The sequence below is a fragment of the Cetorhinus maximus genome, chromosome 2, assembly GCF_964194155.1.
Source record: "Cetorhinus maximus chromosome 2, sCetMax3.hap1.1, whole genome shotgun sequence".
Classification (NCBI taxonomy): Eukaryota; Metazoa; Chordata; class Chondrichthyes; order Lamniformes; family Cetorhinidae; genus Cetorhinus; species Cetorhinus maximus.
Genome location: NC_135880.1, coordinates 26,856,412 through 26,882,402, shown reverse-complemented (window position 1 = coordinate 26,882,402; position 25,991 = coordinate 26,856,412). Strand labels below are relative to the sequence as shown.

Sequence of the window (25,991 nt, the reverse complement as noted above, 5' to 3'; positions counted from 1 at the left end):
TAAGAATTTTGTAAGTTTTAATGAGGTCACCCCTCATTGTTTGAAACTCAGAACCACAGAATTTTAATGGCACAGAAGGAGGCCATTTGGCCCATCATGTCTGCACCGGCTCTCCAAATGACTATTATGAACTAGTGTTACAGCCCTGCCTTTTTCCCATACTCCTGCACATTGTTTCCATTCAAATAATCAGCTAATGCCCTCCTGAATGCCTAGGGAATACAGACCCAGTCTCCCTAGTTTTTCCTCATAAGACAATCCCGCCACCCCAGGGATTAATCTGTTGAACCTCTGCACTCCCTCTATGGCAAGTATAACCTTCCTTAGATAGGGGCCCCAAAACTGTACACAAATCTCCAGGTACAGTCTCACTAAGGCTCCATACAACTGCAGCAAGACATCTTTAATTCTGTACTCAAATCCCCTTGCAATAAAGGCCAACATACCATTTGCCTTCCTAATTTCTTGCTGCATCTGCATGCTTCTCATGAACAAGGACACCCAGGTCCCTTTGGACATCAGCACTTCCCAATATTTTACCATTTAAGAAATATTCTGCCTTTCTGTTTATTCTACCAAAGTGAATAACTTCACACTTATTCACACTATATTCCATCTGCCGTGTTCTAGTCCATTCACTTAGTCAGTCCAAGTTCTTTTGAAGCCTCCTTTCATCCTCCTGACAACTTACGTACTCACCCAGTTTGGTGTCATCAGCAAATTTGGAAATATTACAAGTGATCCCCACATCTAAATAATTTATATAGATTGTGAACAGCTGTGGACCCAGTATTGACCCTTGCGGTACCCCACTAGTAACAACATGCTATCTTGAGAATGATCCATTTATTCCTATTATCTGCTTTATGTCTGTTAACCCATTATCAATCCATACTAGTATATTTCCCCCAATCACATTTGCTCTAATTTTATTTACTATTCCTGTGTGGGACCTTTTCAAAAACATTCGGAAAATCCAAATACAGCACATCCACTGGTTTTCCTTTATCAGTAGTACAAGTAATATCCTCAAAAAACTCCAGCAAGTTTGTCAAACATGATTTCCCTTTCATAAGTCCATGCCCAATTTTACTATTCTTTTCTAAATGTCCAGTTATCTCATGCTTTATAATAGATTCTAACATTTTCCCTAGTACTGATGTCAAAATAACAGGTCTGTTGTTCTCCGTTTTCCCTCTTCCTCCCTTCTTAAATAATGAGATTGCATTTGCTATTTTCCAGTCCGCAGGAACTTTTCCAGAATCTATAGAATTTTAAAAGATAACCAACAATGCATCCACTATCTCTCTAGCCACCTCCTTCAACACTCTGGGATGAAGCTCATCTGGTCCAGGGGATTCATGAATCTTCAAGCCAGTTAACTTTTCAAGTACTACCTCTTTACTAATACTAATTTCTTTTAGTTCCTCAGTTTCACAAGTCCCTTGGTTGCCAAGTATTTTCTGGGAGATTTTCTGTATCATCTTCCCTGAAGACAGACACAAAGTAACTTCTTAGTTTCTACGCCATTTCCCTGTTCTCCACTATAAGTTCTCCTCTCTCCATCTGTGATGGACCCACATTTGTCCTTGCTAATCTTTTCCTTTTCACATACCTAAAGAAGCTTTTACAGTCAGCTTAGTTTGCATTCATATTCTCTTTTCCCTTTCTTAATCAACTAATGGCCACTTAAGGGCCTCATCCCGCCCCGCCACTATTTTACCTGTGGCAGGGAGAGGCGCACGGGAAGCGGGTAGCCTGGCAGCCTAAGATATATGGGTTGGTGTTGGGCAAGAGGGGAAGTGCCTCCTTCGGGGGTCTGCTGTGTCCATCGGAGGTACTCCCCCTAACCAAAAGAGGTAGCCCACTTTAAATCTCTGTCCCCTCTTTTCATACCCAGTGCCCTAACCTCTTCACTCCCCCGACTGGGGCCTGCCAGCTGTGCCCAACCAGTACCCCAGGCTTACTTTCAGCCTGGCTTCCATTAGCTCCTCTTCTTTGGGGACTGCCTGTAGTCCCAGCAGTGGCCATCACTCGAGCCTGGAACTGTTGGGGCAACAACACTGCCAGCCATCTGATTGGCAGGTAGCTCTCTAAACTGGGATTTTCCCCCAGATGGGTTCAGAAGGCTCGCCCTCAGCCAATTAATGCCCTACCAAATGTTTAATGGCTGATGGCCAGCTAGTATCAGCGGGGATATATACCTGCCAACTCATCAGGTGGCAGGGTGGGAAAAACCTAATATTGCTGCCCATAGAAAATAATATGGCAGGGAAGGAGACCATTTAGCCCATTGTGTCCACTCAGTCTGAAAAGATTTCTTTTCCCATTGACAGCCAAACCTTCAGCTGCCATGGCCCTAAGATCTGAACTTCCCTCCCTAAATTTCTCTTCCTCTCTACATTGCACTGTTCCTCCCATTGACGCTACTTAAAATCTATTTCACCTGTCCTCATATTCTTCTTGTAATTCAGTGGTCAATGTTTGTGCGGTAACTCTCTAGTGCAGCACCTGGGAACAAGGGTTGCCACGCCTCCATGACTGACCGGGAGTCTCCAGGAATTGAAGATCAATCTCTGGGAAGCTGCTGTGTGCAACCCTGGAGAAAAAATCATCAGGATATTTCAAAGGATTTAAAAAAAAATTACTTTGAACATTCCTCTTCACCAGATATAGGAATATTGAAAATGGGGGAGAAAAAGGCTGTTTGGCTTACAGCCGAGCATCGTCCAATTGGATAATGAATCTTTTTGCTTTCTAACTGGTGTATGAAGGCAGTGCGTCACAAGAGTGGATATGTTGGCCAACTAATGGCTGGAATGTGGGGGCAGGTGAAGTGACAAAATCTCTAGGAATATATTTAATCACAGTTGGCAACCCTACTTGGAACGTTTCACTACATTGAAAGCGCTATATATATAAATGCAAGTTGTTGCAGTTGTGCAGATGAGGTTGATCTATCAACGAAAGACAGACTTGATGGGCCTAATAGTCTTTACCTATACCTGAAGATTCTTATATTGTAGACCGTTTTTACAAGTCAAGCCACTGTTGGGTTAGGGTCCCTGAAGAAATAATGCCTGCTCGTGCCTTTTATCTTTGGGAGTTAGAGTATGAGCAATGCCGATTTGGATTCAAAAATAACATTTTCACTTCATTGAATCTAAAATATCAGATTCTGTTCTCAGTGGAGCAGCTTTGGGTTTTTTCAGCTGTTTTGACTTCATTGATGCTGCATTTAGCCAGTCACCAAAATCATCACCTTCTGAATAAGCAGAGAAAGCGGCACAGGGAAATTTATCCAAGTGGAAGCAATTCAAATCAATCTGGTTGCAGAAATGAGTTCAGTTGTTCATCATTAATATTAGTTTCCAAACCCTGTTTTCTCATGCTGTGCTCATTTCCATTTCTCTTCCCCCCCCGAACTCCTTCTCCTTTTCCTTCCCTTTCTGGTCTCCAGCTGAGAAGAATTTCACCTCAGTCACTGCTCACTCTGCTTTGAAACAAAAGGTGTAGACAGCACTGCAGTGGTGGCTGCAGATTGCTGAACAATGCTCTTTCTCTTCTTGGTGACATGACTGGAACTGCTGGACTGGAGAATCAAATCTACTCCCCAAACCTCCATTTCACGTGTCACATACTGGAACCTCAATAATGCCCCAGAGTCAAAGTAAGGTGACACAAACACTTTTGATGGATTTAATTGTATTTGGTTAATGTACAGGAAGATTGTCAAAATTTGCTGCTTTGCACATTTTCTTTCACATCCGAGGATCATAGAAATTACACTGTAGAAGGAGACCATTTGGTGCTAGTGCTAAATTTTTAATTGAAACTCTCTAATCCCCATCCTTTCCTTGTAACCTTGTATACTTTCATCAAAAACTTATCAAATTTCAATACAAGTAATATTATAGTCTGCCTCAGTCAATATTTATAATCCCATCTTCTAATAACCATTTGAGGAGAAAAAAAATCTTCTAAATTCTCAAGTGCAAGAAGCTTCCACTTGTCACTAATAGGCCACACTCATTTTTGAATATCCTCTCTTTTCTTATAGGCTACAAAAAAACCTCACGGTTTCAATTCATATGGACTTTCTGTCTTCTGCCTTACTCTCTCTTGATCTCCCTAATTTATTGTAACTTATGTAGTCCTGTTCAATTTATGGCTTTATGAAAATATTTTCAACAGCTCAGTGCCTTACATTGCAACAATTAAAACAACATGCCGGGTCTTGTTGTGCACACATCAGAGCATGATGCTGCCTATGTTACAGAAATTCATTGTATTAAGCATTTTGACAAGTGTTCACATGACAAGATGCTATATATTTACATCTATTATTATTACTATACTAAACAATTAACTGACTATCCCCCTCCTCCGGGTACCATGCCATGCAATGTTGGTGACCATGGACCATGTTATGGCATGGCAGATGGTGAATGTCGAGTTGCTCAAATCCCAGAGGGAAGCTTGAAACAGTTGCCAAAATGTTTTTTGTTTGCAATTTTTATAGTATGAGGATTGGTTCTGAAATCAAGAAATGATTTCCTTGACTACTTGTGATGATTTTATAGTAAAGTAAACATTTAGCAAAAGAATAAAGGAAAAACATACACAATTACATTTAAACACAAGAATGGCTTCACACAGTAGGCAATACTTTAAAGCAGTTCCACATATCTTAACTACCCTCAGAGCTAACCTTTCCCTTTTCTGTTCAGCACCTATCCTTATAGATTTTAAAGTCTATAGAATTCCAATAATTTTTACCATACAGTTCCTTTTTCCCTTGAGGTGTCCTCTGACGCTGACAGCAACTGGGTATTCAGGTCTGGCCTTGTTCACACTGTCTTCTTGGAGTTCTGCCCAGCTATCCTGCTATCTTCTGGGTGATCTGACCAGCTACTCTGTTGCATTCTGGGAGATCTGACCAGCTACCTCCTCACACAGGCTTCAGTATTTCCTTAAATGCATTCCTTCCCTTTTACCTTTCTATTGTTTCAACCAGTCTCTTTAGAAATGCTTTCTTCCCAGAACTGATTAAATAATTCTTTACTTAGCTCTTAGACTTATAAAAACAAACTTACCCTATCTTTACCTTATTTCCTTACACCTTTTTACAACCTGCATATATCCCCTTTGAACTAAAGCAACTCAATTTAAAACTATTCCTGTTATTGCTTTATGTAAAACTCTGATTGGATTTCCTCTTGGTTCATTAACATATCAAAACCACTGTTGGCTTTAGACCCTTAATCCAATTACTACCTCTGATTTCCAGTACATAAGAAAATATGCCAGGGTTATTACCAGAAGAAAAATGTTACAATTTTTTGTTAAGTTCCATTGGATTGGTCCATAATTATGCTTGGCAAAGTACTGCAGTGGTTTGCCATTGCCTTCTGCAGTATGGCTAACCAGGAAACTCTCTCACTCTTACTACCTGCCATCATGCATATTGGAAGGATTCACAGGCTGATAATCAACCTGTTTGGCCATTATGAATGCATCTTACATGGCTGTCAAGTTCTGGAGCGGGACTTGAACCCAGAGCTTCTAGCCCAGAGGGAGGGATGCTACCACTGCACCACAAGACCTCCAGTTAACTAACTATAAAATTCTCAAATGCTCAATCCAATGACTGATGTTTGTTAACAACACCTTAACAAAGGAGTTTTGTCTGATCCAGATGCATTCCACTTATTTTAAGCTAGGAAAATTATCTAATAAAATTGCTTTCTTGTACAAATATATCGTCCATGTAAGTCCATCAAATGTATTATTGTCAACAATGTTTTAAGTAGTCAATCAGCAAAATTGCTGCCAAAAAGATAGGGGCTGTGGGCTGGGGGGGTGGGGGAATGGAAATGATGAATGGCCTTAGTTTTCCCTGTTTTGTACGTGTAAAACAGGGGCAGCAAGGACCAATTTTGGGGCGCAACATCCCATGTCTGATCCAGTTCCAGCGATCATCTTTGTTGGGAACTGGACACTGGCCCGGTGCTAGCCACCACTCTCGGGTGGCACTGCTAGGAACACAGAGCTGCCAGCCATTTGATTGGCCAGCAGCTTTAAGAGGCTGGTCCTCCTCCCCAGATGGGACAGAAGTCTTGCCCTGTGCCTCTTAACGTTCCTCTGAGGATTGAATGGCTGGGGTCAGGCTACCAGAGCAGGAGTGGGATCGGCGTCAATGATTTTGCTGGATGCTCAAGAATCCCAGTGTATCATAAAATCCTGCCCACTGTTATTTCCTCCTGTTTTGGTGTCACATCCTTATCACCCTGCCACTTCTAAGGAATGGCATATATTTGCCTGATCCACTCAGTAAAATATTTATTAACTATAATCATCAGTACATCAATTTGTGAAGAACATAGCCTTATGTTCAGTGCATATTTTAGGGTAACTTGCTGAATGGGAGGACCCCTATTGCTGTACCATATCAAAGTAATCACCCAGGACTTATTTGCCATAGTATCTATAAGAGGTGGTCTAATTTTTGTACTCTAAACTCTGATTATCATGATTAAAAAATTGCATTAAACAGTAGATTATTTGAAATAAATTAACTATAATTTGTCACTGTTTATAAATTACCTAATATAGAAGCACACCTACACACTTCAGTTGGAGTGCTTAGATCGAAGCTTAAAGATGGGCTTTATAATTCCACACACAAAAGATTTTAATTGCAGTCAAATGCTTTGAACAATGAACAACAACTAAGTTATGGAGGGTCTTCTGATGTTTCCTCTATATAATTCACAACACTGGTTCTTAAATTCTATAAAGCATTCTGTAGCAATGTTTTGAACTATAAAGTTGATTAAGGGCTGATGAAATATCTTTTACACTACTCAGGATGAAGGTTGACTGTATTGGCGAATTGAATATTTTCCCAGGACTGCCTCCAATGGCAGGATCAAGTGCTTGCAGATTAACTCAAATGGCACGAAGGGAAGAATTTTCGGGTTGATGAGCGGGGACGGGGCCCACTCGCCGACTCGGCTGTGCGCCCGCCGAACTGTCAAGAGCCTATTAAGGCCATTTAAATAGTCATTAAAACAATTAACAGGGCTGCCCATCCAATCTTAAGAGCCCAGGCAGCCTTCGCATTTTCATGGAACCTCATCCACGGGTGGGATGAGGTTCCATGAAGGTTTCATTAATTAAATAAAACATTTTATCAAAATTCATGAACATGTCCCAGCTCATGTGACACTGTCATATAAGGGGACATGTCTTCAAATATTTCCTTTTCTTTATTTAAATTTTTAAACCTTAAACTAATCTCCCTGAGGTGAAAGAGTGCAAGCCCGGACTCCTGGAATCCACCCCCACCCCCCTCCGCCCACACAGGGAGCGCTCAGTGCTTTTGGGTGCGCAACATGCTGGGATGGCCTTAATTGGCCCACCCACGTAAAATGGCGGTGTGGCCCTGATCGAGGGCGCCGATTGGGTTCGCGCCCGCCCCCGCACAACGCCCCCAATGGGGGGAAATTTCTGCCCCAAGAGACAGATTAAAGTGTGTCAGGTTGTCTCAGTTGCTAACACTCTACCCTCCCGCCAGACACCTACCCACCACTCATGTCAGAAGATTGTGGGTTTGAACCAGAAAACAGGCTTTGAGTTCAAAATCTAGGTGGCACTCCAATGCGCAAAGCAATTCTACACTAGCTGGTCTTCAGAGGAAATATTAAAGCAAAGAGCAAGCTGCCTGTTTTTGTGAAAGTTGAAGATCCAATTGAATTATTCAAAGAACAGTCATTCTCCCAACCAACAATCCTTCCTTTTGTCATATAATCAAGTGTTATAGTAATTCATCTCCAGGGATATTCTTTGTGCAGATTTAGGTAACAGTACATAAAAACTGTCACTGTACTTCGAAAGTAAATCCTTATGTTAAGCACCTTGAGATGAATGCACATTTTAATATCAGGTGTGAGGCGAGTGAGGGGTGTTGGGGGGATTGATGGGGGGGAACTTGTCGGCATGAAAGTTTTAATTCCAGAGCCTTCTTACATGGCAGTCTGGAGAGCCTTCTGCCCAAAACCAGCGAGATTGTTGACATATTCCACATTTAGATGAGCACGTTTTAATGTTACAGGTACGGGCCTTTCATCAAAGTGTTTCCAGCAGTTTCTGCTAATGAGGAAAAGTCTGTCAATGAAAGCCGTGAAGCTCTTTAGCCATTTGTATCCATTATCAAATAATGCATTTAACTGTGTGACCACAAGCTGCTATAAATAGTCTAACAATCCCCACTGCATGAGCCTGATGTTTCCATTTTGCAGACACTGCCCGTATGGAGTCTGTGAATGAAATTGCCCCATTAGTGCCAATTAGCTCTGAGTTATAGCTTGTTTTGCGCTATGAAAGCAAGTCCTTTGGGAACTGAACTGAGTTTACCCAAACTTGGACGTTTAACAGGCAGCAGAGAGAGGAAATTTTCATCCCATCTGTCAAAGCTGGAGTATGTACATGCACCCCAGACAGAAAAAGGGCGCTGTTCTAAGTCTTCCACTAAGTTTCTTGTAAAACAACTAATAAAGAGTTGTGTGGTACTTCGTTGTTACGCAAAGAGGCTTGAAAGTATATCTGTGGAAGAGGTAATGTGTTATTGGTGGCAGAAGTGTAGCGCCTCTACCATATTACCACAATGTAAAGGAGGCAGTTTCCACAGTTCTGATGATGTGTAGGAATTAACTTTTCCCATGTATTAAGAGCAGCCATTGAAAGCGTAGAAAGCAAGCATCTTTTTCTCATTTTCCCCAACAGCAGCAGAGTGCAAAAGGAAAAAGCAAGCCTAGGACAGCATTAGGCTTTGCAGCAGAGCTGGCTTCCTGATTCCTTAATGTTCAACGTAAAGGTTCTTTATGACCTGAAACCTATTGTAAACCAAACACTGAATAGACATTAGAAATTCTGTCTACTGAAGAAATTAAGTAAATCACCCCAAGAAACTAATTCTTTCTGTTCTTAGAAACAAAGCAAATTATAATGAGGTAGCTTCACACTAAATTTGGTTGAGATCATTTGTATATAATCATGATTCAAATGGTAAATTCCATATAATTATTTGTCACATCTGTCACAAGACAAAGTATCTAAAGTATATAAAAAATACAAATATATAACAATTGAAAACTGGCTTCTTCTGACTTGGAAGAAATTTGCAATCAGACTGGAACAACTAACTTTAAAGTGACCTTGATATGCTTCTATTTACAGCAATTATACTATATGCCCTTAAAAGGGAAGACCAGGCTAAATACAACATAGTATTATACTGTAGTTTACAGTATTAAATGTTTCCATCATTCTATACATCCTAGTTACCATAACCAACCTCTACTCCTCCCACCAGAGATCTGCTTGTATACATAAAATATGTAAAAGGCACACAAATATTTTCTGTCAGAAAGACAAATTGTAATCTTCTATCCAAAGTATGAATATATTTTTATCCTGTGGTGCCTGATGTTTTCTACAGCGGTTCAGAACAACATAAGTATCTCCCAATAGCTTTGTGAGTTTATCCAGTGAGTCACTGTGCTCTACAGGCCAGGAAGGTTTTAAGGTTGATATCTGTTCTGTGCTGAGGGAGCTCATCCAAGTTCATCCGATGATAGCTAGGGTGCAACTGCTGGTGGTGAAAATCAGTAGGGTGAGGCCTCAGTTGTCCTCTCCCCAATGCTGAAGTGACTTGCCCACATTCCTAACAATAATGACGACTTTGCTGGGTTATCAGAGTGAGACTGACCTGAATCAGTACCCGTTTCAATGTCTCAGAAGGGACAGGGAGAAAATTGGTGACAGAAGTAAAAAAGCAAAAAGGAGTTGATTTTCAGTCGCATGTTAACAATGTTTCTTCTAAGCTGTGCAGCAGCGCAAACGTCCCTGCGCAGGCTGTGCAAAGAAAATTCAAGGGGCCATGCACTTAAATAAATCGCCGTGCACTCCAAAAAAATGAGAGGAAAGATTGCACAGGCTGCATAGTGTGTTACTGAGCTATGTAGGTCAGGAAAGTGTCACAGTGGGACTATACAATTAGGTCAAACATTCCTTAGATAGGAAGGTTAAATGCAACAAACGTTTCTGATCCTGATTGTCATCCAGTGATGTCTGCTAGGAAATGAAAGAATGGGGATTGATGGGATAAGGGTCACCTGTCATGGTCACAACTAAATGGACAATTGAAACTCACTGTGGCTGTGAAGATGCAGAGGACATTTAGGCACAAGCCATATCGGGGAATTGGGGGAGTTGCAAGGATTCAAGATAGAAGCTCTTGTTCCAACAGTGCTTTATGTTAGGCTTTCAAGCACAGTTGCAGGGGAATGACAATTAGGCTCAACACTCCTAGGTTCATGGTAACAGGGTCATTTGAGATCTTAGGGGTTGGTAGTCCCAGCCCTTTTTCATGGTCAGGGTTATGAGTCAAGAATGGAACCAGCAAATTGTTGGCAGTGATGGCAGAAGAGGTACACAACCTCCAGGGACAGCAGTTGCTTCCAGCTGGAGGGTCCATCGGGAAGAGGACTTGTGCTTCCTTTAAGCACATATGAGGAATACAACAGGAAGCCACTTCATGCAGACTTTTCCCTAGTCATGCTCATTGCGTATTGAAAGTGAAAATGGAAGGCTCTTAAAAGTAACAGAAAAGGAAGTGCAGGGCTGCAAGACATGGAGAAATGAGCAGAAGATCGGGCCTTGGGGAGATCACCTGACTACTCCTAGGTTAGAGAGGGAAAATGTATTCAGGATCTAACTGATGGTTGTTCTCTAGGAATCCTTGCTGTTGGTTTTTGTATGGGCATGCAGAAGTTAAGAAGGGGTTAGCCAAGTGACCTACCACCATTCACTAAAAAGATTCACATGTGAATAATGGTCACCTGGATGAGGTAGCAGAGGACAGTTGTCTGTGGATTTGCAAAGCCCAGTGAAGAGTCAGTCAATACATTCATGAAAAGATGGGGTGATAAATCAACAAGGAAAAAACAATCAGGAACATTGTAATAGATTCCCTGCTCACTCCATTAGATCAGAGAGCTTATCTGCAATCAGAAATTTCAAGCTTGCAAGCCAAATGTTCTTAAATCCAAACCAACTATGAAGATGATAATGCTACTTTAGCAGTAGGGACTAACCCCCTTAGGCAGATAGATGCATTTGATTATGAGATCTGAAAAAAAGGCATTGTTACTTACAGTGCTGCAGTTACATAGTCTTGAACTTCCCAACCTGATCAAGTGGCATCACACTGAAACAACAGGGAAGCAGAAATAAGTGTTCATCACTTGCTTTATTAATATCTATCACATATTGAAGTTTAATCATTTCCAAAGAGCCTTTCTACATTAGTTTATCCCAACATCACCAAACAAATCAACTCAGAAAATGGTTTTGAGCTCCTCTCTCAGATTCATGGATACTATGTTAACTTCAGCATGAAATGTTGGTGGAGTATATGTCAGGGAACATAGCATGAAAAAGCTTGTTATAAAAAATGCAATGGCAGGAACTATATGCACAATGTTGGCAAAGAGATGAATCTTAATTTAATTTCCAATGTGGACAAGGTGAAGGGGTAGCGGTCAAATATGTATTCATTTAATTTTATTAAATATGCTATTGTTCTTAAAAAAAGGTTTTTGAGAAATCTCCGAAGCACATTGAACTAATTATCTTCAAGGTATGCAAAGCTGAATAAAAGTGTAACGTTTCCTGTGTGCAGCATTCTCTTCCATTCTTCTTGTGTATCTGTATAGCTCCAGGCTAACTTGCAAACATTTGATTCACATTAAAATAAGCTGTCCCTAAACAAGAAACAATAGAGATTTTCTTGAGGCATTGCTACGCTGCCATTGCTGGTGTTGAGTGATCAGGGCCGGAAGGCCTTAGTTGCACTGGTGTTCGTTTAGTACAGGTCGTGGGAGAGCAGTGACCATGTGCTGGCCCCCTGTGTCTACAAGCTAAATTCAGCTCCCTCATTCCGAAGGACTCCTGTGAAAGTGAGCCTTGATTCCATTGGGATCAGGGAATACATTTCAGAACTGGAAGCACGGAGAACTGGTCACTCCCCAGTAATCCAAAGTAAGCAGATGTCAGCATAAAAATTCCATAATACTACCCATCCAGTAAACAATAGGACTGCACTCATCAGCAAACAAATAAATGCTAGTTATATAATGTAATATTAGTAAAGAGCAGACTGGCCCATTAGCTCTCTAACATTAAAATATTAGCAAAGAAGATTGAGCCCCAGATGATGAAAAGTTTGCCACAAGAATGGTTAAACTTGATTTTCACTCTGTTTCAGCTAAAACTCAACTGGAACAGAGTCTAAAATGATATGTAGTATTTCCTGCAACATTGTCTCATACCTCTTGCTTGCGTGTGTTTTGGATCATATTGTATCTTGAATTGCACAGCACAGTTTGCACTGACTCACAACTGTAACCTTGAAGAAAACGGGTTTATCTAACTTTGCCTATAATTAGACACTTGAGAAACCAAACCATGCTACTCATGCAAGTGTCAAGCATGGTCTTAAAGATGATCAATTTAAAATGAGTGTAGTAGGTACAGCAATCCAGAAAATTGACTGACCGTGGAGACAACAATTAGACTGCAGATTGTGAAAAAAAATGAGACTTGGGACAAAGAAAACTGAAAAGGCTGTTTGCTCTGTCAAGCCAATGCTATGTAATTGTGATGCATTAAGGAAGACGATTAGACACTCCCACCCCTCTCTTCATCAGACACAACGTAACTTCCTGGAACCAGCAAAAGAAGGTTATAAAGCCAAGGTCAATTAAGGAACAAAATTTGGGAAAATTCCTCTCTGATGCCTTTAAGCGGTTGCAAACTAGTCAAGCCAGCACCGGTCATGCTAATATTGCTTAGTATTATATTGCTGGTTTTATTGTTGGAAACTAGACAAAGGGCAGAATTATTCCCTCGCCGGGCGGGTGCGCACCCGACCCGACCTGAACAGGAGTAAAATAGTGCGCAATGACGTCAGGCGAGTGTCCCAATGTCATCGCGCACTCATGCGGTATTTCGGTCAGCGGGCAAGCGCGAGAGGCAGCAGCGTGCCCAGCGACAATTAAGAGGCCTATTAAGGCCCTGAATCAATCAACGGAATTGAATTTTACACTGCCCGTCCAACCTTACGGTTGGTGGGCGGGCGAATAGGCCAAGCAGCCTTTGCACTTTTTGCGAAACCTCATCTACGGGCGGGGTGAGGTTTCAACCATTACATCAGAAAAAATAAAAACTTTTAAAACTTATTTTTAACATGGCCCTGCTCCTGTGGCAGGGTCACATGAGAAGACATGTTTTCCTTAACATTACCATCTTTATTTGTAAGGTTAAAAATCTTCAGCTACCTGAGGCAGCTCTGTGCCTTCAGGGAGCTTTCAGTGAGCGCACCCGCGCACATGCGCTGACTTCTGTACTGGCCCTCCTCCTGACCCCCACCCAGGCAGCACTTAGCATTTCAGCACTTGATACACGCTGGCTGGCCGTTAATTGGCCAGTCAGCGTGAAATCGTGTTCGGGGCCTGATCGCGGGCAGTTTTGCGACCGTTCCCAGGCCCCCCGGCCCGACGAGGTAAAAATCCTGCCCAAAATGTGCATCCATGTGTACACGTGTGTACATAATTTAGGAAATTGAAAATATTTTCTTCAGCTTTTCAAAAATTCTGGAGCTCAAGTTGAAGAAGATGAGGAATTGAACCCTTCTGTTTCAAGGCATCCAGTGCCAGCATCAGATGGGGCACAGTTCCCTCTGTCTTCCCCAACAGTACTTCTTACCCTAACTTCAGAAGAGCAGTCTTACCACACCAGCAACAAGATCTTGTACTTATCTATTGCCTTTAAAACAAAGAATATCACAATGCACATCAGGGTTGGCGTGATTAAAAAATGGACGCTGAGCCAAAGAAGGAGCTATAAGGAGGGTTTTTAGGAGGGTCTTGAAGGAGGAGGGAGGATTGGGGAGGCAGAATTGTTTAAGGAGGGAGTTGTAAAGTGTGCGGCCTAAGCAACTGACCTTCGATGGTGGTGTGAAAGAGCAGAGCCAGGGAATAAAGGCTCAGGAAGCAGCTGTAGGCCTGAAGGAGGTTGCAGAGATAGGCAGGAGTAAGGCCATGAAGCAATTAAATGCAAGGATTTTTAAAAATTTGACGGGGTAACGGTGATTGTTGTGGGTGGGCAAAGAGTAGCATAGTTTTCAATGATCTGAAGTTTACAGACAACGGAAGATGGGAGACCAGCCTGGAAAACAAATAGTCAAATTTGAGGATGACAAAAGTGTGGATTAAGGTTTCAGCAGCAGATGAGCTGAGATAGGCTCTTTGTGATTTAGAGAGCTTGGGGTCGGAAGCTCAGTTTGTGATCTGGCCATCAAGGTTTCAAACAGTCCAGCTCTGCTTAAGGCTGTTGGCATGGACAGGGTTCAGAAAGGTTGCAAGATTACAAAGTTTCGAGTGGAGGCTGCAGATGGGTTTTCCCAATCTTTAAATGGAGGAAATTGCAGCTCATCAAAGGTTTGATGTTGGACAAGCAGTCTGACAAACATGTTTTCATACTTCCCACACCGCCATCCTGTCACCTTTCTGAGTGACATGACTATTAAGTGTCAACTAAGAGGCAATTTCGTGCTGCAGGTCCATTCCAATTGGAACCGGGCTGACGCTGTCTAAACTTCCTCTGAAAGGCACAATTGTTGCTGCTGCACTGTGCATTCATATCATGAGTAGCAATCAACTAACTGCTATTGGATCTCAAATTGTAGAGTCTGATATAGAATTTATACTAATCAGTAAGGAGTCTCAATAATGTGTTGGGAAATAACTTAGGGAAGAAAGCTCTTTTAAAACTCCGAGTTCTTCAATAATTAAATCATCCTTCCCTTAAGACAAGATTCAGTGAATGATGTGCAAGGGCACTTAATTTAATTGAGATGACATGACAAACACTAGTTATAGCAGAACGCTTCCATGCCTGCACTAAGGAGCAGTGCACACTTGTACAAATATCTATTAGAGCCACGAGCTTACTCAATGAATGTAATTTTCAGCTGTTAAATTGGTAAATTCAACCAAATGACAAGGGTCTGCCATGGGCTGGCTGCTCCCTATTACTTCCATATTTAATTGTTCAGCTGTCTCTTTGAATCAAAATATGTCAGGATATCACTTAAGCCACAAAAACCTTGTAGCTATGTCATTATGTCACATTACTGTCTTGAAAGGAGAAAAGTCTGTGTTCTTAATGATGAGGGTGTGCAGTCTGCCTTTTGACTGATAGAAAAATACACAGAGCTTGTACTTCTCAGCAGTTTACCAGCCTTTCTTTGAGACTATAATGTTACAATTTCATTCTCACATCTCTCATTTCCATCTGTATAACTTCATGTTCAGATTGCAATACAGTGAATGATACTGGAGCATTAATTTAAATGCGCAGTGCACCTGGATTTGTAGGTACTTGTAATGCAAAAGAGCTTCAGAGCGTGATACAGAAAGGGCACTGTGTCAAATCTGAGCCTTGTTATCTATTCTCCATTTTAAGCCTGATATTGTGTAAAATGTTGAATAACAGGCTATCAGTGTGAAACTGGTAGCAGTTAATGTATCACATTGTCAGTCTGTGGAGTACAGTGAAAACTGCTGGGAGATTTTTAACAAATGAAAATAAAATACATGAAAATTATTGTGCAAAGCATTCAACTATTTCAGCTCTCTAACATTACCCTCTGGATGTTGGCAAACCATTTTGATTTAAGGACTATGCATATTCACCATCAATGAAGGGCATGAAATTTCCTGAAAAGTCAACATAGAAATAAATAACAGCGTATGTAAAAGCGTAACACAATTTCAGCAGGTAAGATAGAGGTTATTTGGGTGTCAGACTTTTCTTGTTTTTGCACTAATTCTACGGAAACTCTATCGAAATCCTCTGTTGCTCATTAATATAACTTCACCTCATGCCTAATAGCAGTCACCAGGATTTTCGGAACTCACACCAGCTCTGAACGGGCTGTAAATTTACGCATAAAATTTTAGGTGTAATGGGACCCAAGGTCATGCTTCTGGTGATTTATGGCAATTTTGTGAAGCAATTCTTTTTAAAATAAATTCCCCAATTTGAGACTGCCAATGTATTTTTTTCAGTCTTTGAATACATCAGGACGATTTGCACTAAAAACTGAAAAAGTCTCACAAACACATTTTCTTAAACATGCTCTGCCTTAAAGTGTATAAATTGATGACTTCAGACTTAATCTTCTGTGCGTAAGGAGGCATTTAAGGAAAGAATATGACAGAAGCTATGTGCTTTTCTCAGGCCCCAGTTGTTTACAATGAACACCACTTGTTTTGCACCAGTTATGTACCGGAGCATGCTAATGCAATTCTCAGGAATTTTGGCTTGACTCGCTGATGGGAAGATCAACATAAGTTTTGACGTAACTTGCAGCTGTTGTCCTAAAAGTTACCACTCTTGAGTCTGAGGGATTCAGGCAGGCAAAGTTTTTATTTCAAGCATATGCCAGAGAGAGAGAGAGAGAGCCTCAGTTATCCAAGGAACCTCTCTCTATGGTACAGAAGTTGTAGTATTATTCCCACTCAAGTACTTATCTTCCTTCTTTCGCTACAATGTTTCTCGACAGTCGTTAATTTATTAACTGACCATACTATTCCATCAGCAGATGTTCCCGTTATCTCAGCCTTCGGCCTTGGGTATGGCCTTCAGCTCTCCCTTACCTCCTTATTCTGTATAACAATGAATAGTACGTGTTTATACGTGTAAATCACCAGAAGCATGACCTTGGGTCCTATTACACCTATTAGGGCTGTAATTGCTAGCTACTAAGCCAGCGTCCCCAGTTCCCCTATCCCATCATGCCTAGGAAAGGAACCTTCATAATGACAAGGGCTTATTTTAAGGTGAGTAAAGCATTTTAATATTAACCCTACAAGTATAAGCCCCCTGGTTCCCACTTCACAGGTTATACCATTTTTTAATGAATTCCTAGCCAATACCTGGCCCTGAAATTGCAAACCTCTAAGAAATATTATTCATTCCTACCAATCCAACCCAACATTGGCCCAGTAAGAATTGGTGGGCCAGCTCACTTGCATGCCCATTGGCATTGGTGTGGCCCAACTCTCATGAGCACAGAACTAACTTTAAGAGGAATTGAGGTACAGCCTTTAAAAAAATCATCACTTACATCAAACTGTCATCAGTTGGTCAGAGTAGAAGCAGATAAGTAGTAAACCTTCTGAAAGACTAAATGCAATATTCATTGATGGATTCAAATGTCTTGTGAGATTAATTGACTATTTTTCAGAACGTTTTTCACTGGAATAGAGATCTAGGTAGAGAGATCTAAAGAAGGCAACAGACAATTTGAAAGGGAGAGAAAAGAAGAGCCCATGCTTCATTGAGCCTGACCTTCAGGCATTTACCATTTCACTCCTGTCATCCAGCAGACAGCCAAAGGTTTCCCACACCCTAAACTGTCTACTTAATGGGAAAGAGTTAAGATCTGGTACTGCCCTCTTCAATGAAGAGCTATTATTGCAACAAGACAAAAGAGGGAGCAGAAGACCAAATTCAAAGGGAAATATACAAAAGGTAACTACATTTCATAAGCCAGCCTGGCCACTGGAGTCTACTAGTCTGCTAGGACAAAGAGCCCTGCAACATTCCTTTTAATTCTTAATGGTTGGAACATCAGCAATCTCAGGAACCCAGACAAAGGAATATACACCCTTTGTCAAAGCCAAAGTGGAGTTATGTGACATGAGCCCCTAGCTGGAGGAATCTGTAATATTGCCTTCGGAGCTGCAAAGCTCAGTCTGACATCTTCCATTTAGCAAGCAGCAGCTCAGGAAATGGACTCGGTCCAGGTTTGAATGCCTGCTTCCTTCGACACTGTTTCTACTGGGAATTCTGAACTTCTATACCATCAAGACTAATTCATCTCTGCCTGCATATCTCATCGTGGAAGTTAACTAGTTAACTCTACTGGAAAAGTGAATTATCCCGCACCTGTTCAGCCTGTTGACCTCTGTGAAGGAATACACCATTGAATTTTGATTCTGGACTCTGGACTCTTCTGAAACAATAATTCTTTGCTCTGTGGTCTTTGCCCTGTAAATCTTTCTTTCTCTTTCATTATATGAATGCACAAGGGGGCTATGTAGCAACATGCCTCCCCGCCCCTACCCCCAGACACATTTTGAGTGTGCATGAATCAACTAACCCTCTGAGTTTACCCCATCTCGAGTTTGCTGTGGGGCCATTAATAAGAATTGGATCACACCAAAACTTAAGAGTTGGGAAGTATGCCATAGCTTATAAAGGGGGAAATCAAAATCAAGTCACCTTTCTGTTTACGGGCGGGTGGCAAGAGGGGAAATCAGGGCTGTTTAAATTAAACCCCCTCCTTTCTGTAACAGTAAGGAAACTGTTTCACACAGCTACTGTGCAGTGGTATTTTCCACGAACAGGATCCTGCCGTCAGTCCAAAAAGACATTCTGCCTACCACACAATTGAGCAACATTATGTATGAATTTCAGTGCCAGTGCAAGTCAGGTATGTAGGCCGAGTGTCCCAGTCATTGGCTGATAGAATCAAAAAGCATGTTTCTTCTGTTGTTCATAATAGGCAGAGAACAGACTCAATAAGCCTGTACTTGCAGAACCCAAAACAAAATGGGCTATTAAAAGAAAATAACCAAGCACAGAGGTTCATTTCCAGAGGGATAGAATTGAGATGCAGGGGAGATGTCTTAAACTTGTATCAAACCTTCCACAATTAATATACTGTGCACAGTTCTGGTGTGCACATTATGGGAAGGACATAGATGCATTGGTGAAGGTGCAAAATAGATTCTGATACCAGAACTGAGAGGATCCAATTATTAGAAAAGGCCAAACAGACTGAGACTTATAGGAACACAGGAACAGAACAAGGCCATTCAGCCCGTTGAGCCTGCTGTGCCATTCTATTGGATCGTGGCTGATCAGCTACCTCAACGTAACTTTACCACGCTATCTTCATATCTCTTGATGTCATTAGTATCCAGAAATCTATTGAATTCTGTCCTCAACATGCTCAATCATTGAGCTTCCACAGTCCACTAGGGTAGAGAATTCCAAATATTCACCACCCTCTAAATGATGAAATTCCTCCTAATCTCAGTCTTAAATGGCCTACTCCTTATTCAGAGTTTATGTCCCTTGGTTCTAGAGTCACCAGCCAGGGGAAACATCCTATCTACATCAACCCTGTAAGAATTTTGTAAGCTTCAATTAGATCACCTCTCGCTCTTCAAAATTCTGGAGAGAACAAGCCCAATCTCCTTAATCTCTCCTCATAAGGCAATCCCGCTAACCCAGGGATTAGTCTGGAGAACCTTTGCTGCACTCCCTCTATGGCAAATATATCCTTCCTTAGATAAGGAGATCAAAACTGTAAACAGTGCTCCAGATGTGGTCTCATCAAAGCTCTATACAATTACAGCAAGGCATCTTTACTTCTGTAGTCATATCCCCTTGTGATGAAAGCCAACATAGCATTTGCTTTCCTTATTGATTGTTGCACTCTTTTCTATTGAAAAGAGAAGACTGAGGGGTAACCTGCTAGAAGTCTTAAAGATTATGAAAGGGTTTGATCGAGTAGACAAGCGACGGAATTTTACGCCGATGGGATTTTACGGTCCCGCTGAAGTCGATGGACATTTGAATGGCTTGCTGCATTTTACGGCCCCGCCCCCACCACTATGGGACCACAGAATTCCGCCCCAGGAGTAATTGAGTATGGATACATTGAAATGAAACTAGATAAGCACTTAGGGGAAAAAGGAACAGAAGGATATGATGGTAGCGTGAGATGAAGTAGGATGGGAGGAAGCTTGTGTGGAGCATATATGCTGGCATAGACCAGTTGGCCTGTTTCTGTGCTGTAATTTCAATGTGACAGGCATATGTGTGGGTGATGTATGCGATGTGATGTCCATCTCACTCTCTGTGCATGGATCAAGGGGCTGGATTTTTACTGAGCTAGCCCGTTCGGAGTGGGTGGGTCCAAAACTCACAGGGAAGCCTAAAGCCAAGAGTCCCCTGCACATGGTGGAGTTTGAGCGGGCTGCCACTGCTTGGTTTCCTGCCTTTGGCAGGATTTCTGGAATTAGGTATAAAGGCACTCAACTCCTGGATCTGCTATGTCCTTGCCTGGATGTAGCAGCCAACCAAAGTTCAAATTGAAAAGTTGAAATGACAATGAGCCTTGTAGCTTCATTATCATAGTTAAAGGGCTAAACCACCTTGCTAGAGCAAGCTGGTTGCCCACTCATCTTCCGGCCGACCTTAAAGTCAGCTGTGAGTGGGTTGGAGGTGCTCTTAGATCGAGAAACTGGATTTTAAAACTTCAACCACCCACCTGATCCAAGCTCACCTGTTTTTTAGGTTAAAATTTTGCCGAATGTATTTGTGTATAGATGGTACTCAGATTTGGGTGTCCCAATAAATGTGTCTATATTGTATGTATATTTGGCATTTGGGATAGTATATGCTCAAATTAGTGCATCTGCATGTGCTGTTTGGATATGTATGTATCAGTGTGTGGTACATGGGTGTGTATGTGTCAATGTGTGGTGCATGGGTGTGTGTGTGTGTCAGTGTGTGGTGTGTGGATGTGTATGCGTCAGTGTGTGGGGTAGGCGTCAGTGTGTGGGGTAGGCACAGGTTTGCCTGTGTGTGAGGTATGGGTGTATGTGTCAGTGTGTGGGGTATGGGTGTGCGTCTGTGTGTGTCACTGTGGAGTATGGGTATGTATGTCAATATTTGGAGTATGGGTGTGTGTGCCAGTGTTTGGTAAATGGGTGTGTGTGTGTCAGTGTGTGGGGTATGGCTTTGTCTCTGTGATGAACTGGTGTGTATATGTGCTGTATGGGTGCCTGTTTGTTGGGAGTGTTGGAGTCTGGACGTGTTTCTTTAGTTGATTTTATATTGATCTAATGCCGCCATCTCCTGATATGTGGGTGGACATCACACTCAACCTAAACTGACCAGCTATGTTTTAATTGCAGCCAAATAAATCAATTTTTAATATATTTTCCAGCTGGTGTTGACCTTCATCACTCTTTCTGGATGCAGCACGAGTTCATTTTGAAGTTATGACACAATGTTATGACGTTAGCTCATTGAAAAATGAAGCTGGCTGGAGACGCTCTATTTTAGCTTACCTTTACTGCAGACATACTGACATCATTTCAGCATTTCACACATGCACAATGATCAGTCAGTCACATTGGGTTAATGTCAGAATCAGGTTTACAGCTGGCTACACTGTTAAAATGTAGGTTGCATAAGACTGAGACGTAACGAGCAATATAAAAGTAGATTTTGTTCAGTAGCTTCAGGTGCATATGGATGGATAGGTGGGAGGGGTTGAACATCTACATCTGTAAGCACAACTGATCCTCTAAAAAGCTGAAGGAGAGCATGCAACCCGGGCAACTGAGATGATAAGTTATTTAACGTGTTTGTTGGTTTGATTCTCCAGGAGAGGTATGTTGCCTTAGGAGGGCACGCAGCACAGATTCACTGAGGTCACACAAACATCACTTGTATTCCCTTGAATTTAGAAGGTTGAGGGTTATATAATCAGGTTCTTTAAATGATAAAGCTATTCGATAGGGAGATACAGATAAACTCTGATAGAAATCCAAAACAATGGGGGGCTTAATCTCAAAACCTAAGCGAGGTCAATTAGGAGTGAACCAAGGAAACACTTCTTCACAAAAAGGACAGTAGAAATCTGGAATTCCCTCCTCCGAAAGGCTATAGATGCTGGCTCAATTACATTTTCAAGACTGAGGCTCCTGGACTTTTGTTGATTTTGGTATCAGGGGTTATGTGTATCTAAAGCAGCTAAATGGAGTTGAGGTATAGATCAACCATTATCAACCTGAATGGCAGAACAGGCACAAGGGGCTGAATGGCCTACTCCCATTCCTATGTTCCTTATTATCAATGATATAAAGTACAACAGTGTCTTCTTATTTCAATTACAGCTGTCTAAATAATTAATAATGTAGACATCTGTGTTGAGCAAAATGCTTGTTATCAGTTCAGCACTTAAGCAGCACTTCAGCACTGGGAAAAATATCAATCTCATAAATTTTAAGTGAGTGAGAAAAGACAACAGATTTAACAAATGCTCTGTGGTTCTTTCCATTCTGCAGTCAATTTTTCTGTAAAATGGTCTTTGGATACCACGTTGAAAGGTGCTGCAGTGAGAGACTAGTCACAAAATGAATCAGTATAGCTTCTCATGTGATCTGGGAATTAAGTATTGCATATTATGGAAGGGGCTGTGGTGTATCTCAGTGTTGAGTGAGGGGTGTAAGCAAAGTGTCCTGTAAATTGCCTGAATTGTGTTGGTAAATGGATTTAAGCTGAAATAGCCACATGAGATGGATCAGCGGTTGCACTGAATGGTGGGAAGTAGCTGAGAAATATAGCTTCTCTGGCAAATACAGGCTTCTAAAATAATTAAGTCGTAAAATTTTCAGGCTTATGCATGCAAGCACATCATTATTTGTATTAGAAGACATTTCGAAGCCTCAGGCAGAGAGAATAGCCCTGAGGGGTGACATAAACATGCCGTGTCTTGTCTGGTCCTGTTTGGGTATGTATATTAAAGAGATGTAAACCCAGGAATGACACTTTTGGCAACAAAAAGATGTCACGTCTCCTCACATATGTCTGTGACACCTTGATAGATCGGCAAGGTGGGTTGTAAAATGGATACACACGCACACATGCTTCAGTGGCTCAGAGTTACCATTACCCTTCTACGTTTGTTAGAATGAATGACAGCAAAACTTCTTACTGACCTATGTCTCTCGCATTAGCCAATTGTATGACACATCTGCAGAGTAGTAGTCAGTAGTGGAGTAGCAGAAGAAGCTTCTCTTTGTAAGAATATCTTAGTTGGAAGAAGATTCTCTTCCTAGTTAGAAGAAGATTCTTTTTGTCCCTCTTTGATACTAATCTTTAGATAACAGATGTAAAAAGGTACCCTTACCAGTACAAGGCACCTTTAGAACTGAGAATCAATTGGATTGTGACTGCACCAGTTACTTACAGGAAGAGGAATATGCGTGTCTAAGGTCAGAATGCTGAAGAATAAGCTTTGGAATGTTCTTCCAGATATTTTATGAATAAAGTATATTTTTCAAAAAAAAAGGGTGAAGAATAAGCTAGTTGGCAAATATTGTTGACACATCAGAACCGAGGGTCTAAGTGGAATAAATCATCCCAACACCAAAGAGGCTCATTGACTCAATACTCTAATTTCGGGGGTGATTTGGTCAAAGTTTTCAATATATTAAAGGAAACAGATTAAGTAGATTGGGAGAAATTATTTCCACCAGTTGGTGAGACTCGGGCTGAGGTGTATGGTCAAAAAAAAAAATCAGAGCCACACCTTTCAGGAGTGTAATTAGGAAACACTTCTTCACACAAAGGGTGGTGAAAATTTGGAACTCTCTTCCACAAATGACAATTAATGGTAGACCTATTGTTAATTTTAAAACAGAAGATTGATAGATTTTTGTTTAGCCAAAGGTATTAAGGGATATGAGGCTAAGGTCAGTATTTGAAGTTAGGTCCCAAATCAGCCATAATCCCATTTTGAGGGGCTCAACGGTCACTCCTGTACTGATGTTTTTGGTGTGTGTTGGTCAGATACCTAAAGGGAGACAATGTAATATTCAGTGACACAGTGTACAAAAACATTTCTCTGATGGTCAATATGCCAAAAAAATCCAGAGAATCTTGTAAAAGATAGAGAGAACAATCAATATTCAAAAGATTCATTTACATTAGAAACGCACCTCCTTAATCTGAACCAGGGCACATAGAATTGTAATTGCCATTACACTTCACTAATGAATAACAGAATAGGTCATTTCTACAGTGCGACCTCATTATTACTCATCTAACTTGCATTAGAGTAAACTTCCTGTCAGTATTATCATTATAGTAAACAGTGGAGCTCAAATAGCAACTCAATAAAACCCTTCATGAAAATTATGCTTTTTAACTTTATGTATCACCGCCAACATCACATAAATATATCAGACCACTGCATAAAAGATTTCATAGCATATGTTTGCAAGCTGGAGACAATTCACTGATTCCAGTATATGATTTCTCAGCCTTAAAAGAACAGGTTTTTGTATTTTGTTTGACATAAAGAAATTGTTCTACAAAAGCTAAAACTATTCAGAAAAATACCCCTAAACGTCCATAAAAAAGACTTTGCAATTAGAGTGTGTGAAAATTAGTGAAGTCAGTGTGCAATTTCTTTGGTCACTATTTTAATAAAGTGGTAGAAGTCTTTGAATAACTTTTAAATGCAATAAGCAGCCTTGAGCTAGTCTTCATTGCATAATTTGAAGGCTGAAACATGTTACAAATACTACATTTTTCAAACGGCTCCTTATAAACTATATTTTTTATTCTCACTCATGCATCTGACTGTGCCTGTGGCGATAAGGTACCATTTCAGAAAGAGTAATTTAATCTTCCAATGGAGAACAAATTAAATCAAGTAAAGAATTTAGGTGGAATTTCTTTACATAGAATGGGTAACCTCAAGCTCCACTGAGTGGCTGAAGCAGATAGCAATTGACAAATTTAAGGAGACCCTTGTGCGTACATGAGGGAGGGAAATATAGAGCTACAGTGGGAGACAGGGTAGGAAGAGGTGCCCAACATTACACTACATGCCGCCAACATTACACTATATGAGGAGGCTCATTTGGGATATAAACTGGCATTTCTTTTTAATTTATGTGTGGTATTGTGGATTGGGATATTTGTGGAGCCTCCTCCTCCAGTTAGATGTTTAATTGCTCACTTGCATTCATAGCTGGATGTGACATGGCTGCAGAACTTTGATAGGTTGTTTGCAGTATTAACCAGTTGAGCAGAATCGTCTGTTTCTGTGCTCTAAATGCAATGTAATTCTCTCTCCTCTAACCCTTAGTAAAATGTATGTCATTGGCCAAGCTTGTAATCACTTCCAATTATATGCTCCTTTGGCTCAATGGCAATTTTTATCTAATTACACTTCTGTGAAGTGCATTGGGATGCTTTTCTACATTAAAGGCATGATATAAATGTAGGTTATTGTTGTGATTGGTTGCTTCACATCCTGACCACTCAGTTAACAGAGCAGACAAGTGATCAGACTTCCCTGGTTCATATGGCTCAATTTCACACAAAGTACCCATTTAGCAAATGTGCCACCGGGAGACCGGAGTTAATTGGATTTTATCAACGATTAAACAGGCTAAGATTTTGGAATAAATCTTAATGGTTAATCATTGGCTGTCAAACGTTTTGCGACGTTCTGAGGTTATGAAAGATGCTATATAAATGCAAGTTCATTCATTCACGAATCCACTTTGGGACATGTGACATAAACTTGTACGCCGCACAAGACTCGTATTAGTGGCACTAATTTCTGACATGCCGCTGTCGGCCAGCAAGCTGCAGTCTAACAGGTACACTGTAGAATTTCCTAAGGTTAGTGGCGTCAGAAAAGCAACTAGTATTGTCAAGCTGAATCCATATTTAGCTTTGCCAAACACCTTAATGCAAATGATATAATGTGTTGTGCTAGTTTTGCTGTCACTGCACCATCTTTTGGATAATTGAGCTCTCATTATTGCTCTCCTGGCATCTGTTTTTACACAGAGCCGAATTTGCACCAATAGTCTTGGGACTGAATGCTCGCACATTTGTACACCTAAATCTGTCTTCCTTATCCTGACAGTAGGACATTTATTTGGCTCTCCAGTGTAATGTGCTCTTAGGAATCTGGCTTCTTAATGCCATGGACACGACTGTTAAAAAGAAGACCCATGCCTCTGCAGTCA

General features: G+C 41.1%; 1 long non-coding RNA gene across 1 annotated transcript in view; it reads right to left on the bottom strand.

Annotated features, from left to right (window-relative positions):
* LOC144690163 (uncharacterized) overlaps positions 1 to 25,991 on the bottom strand; it is a 1,928,633-nt gene that overhangs the window by 125,032 nt on the left and 1,777,610 nt on the right. The window contains exon 6 of the long non-coding RNA XR_013578781.1: positions 11,220 to 11,272. This is a non-coding gene — a long non-coding RNA (uncharacterized LOC144690163). The remainder of the gene's footprint in view (positions 1 to 11,219; positions 11,273 to 25,991) is intronic.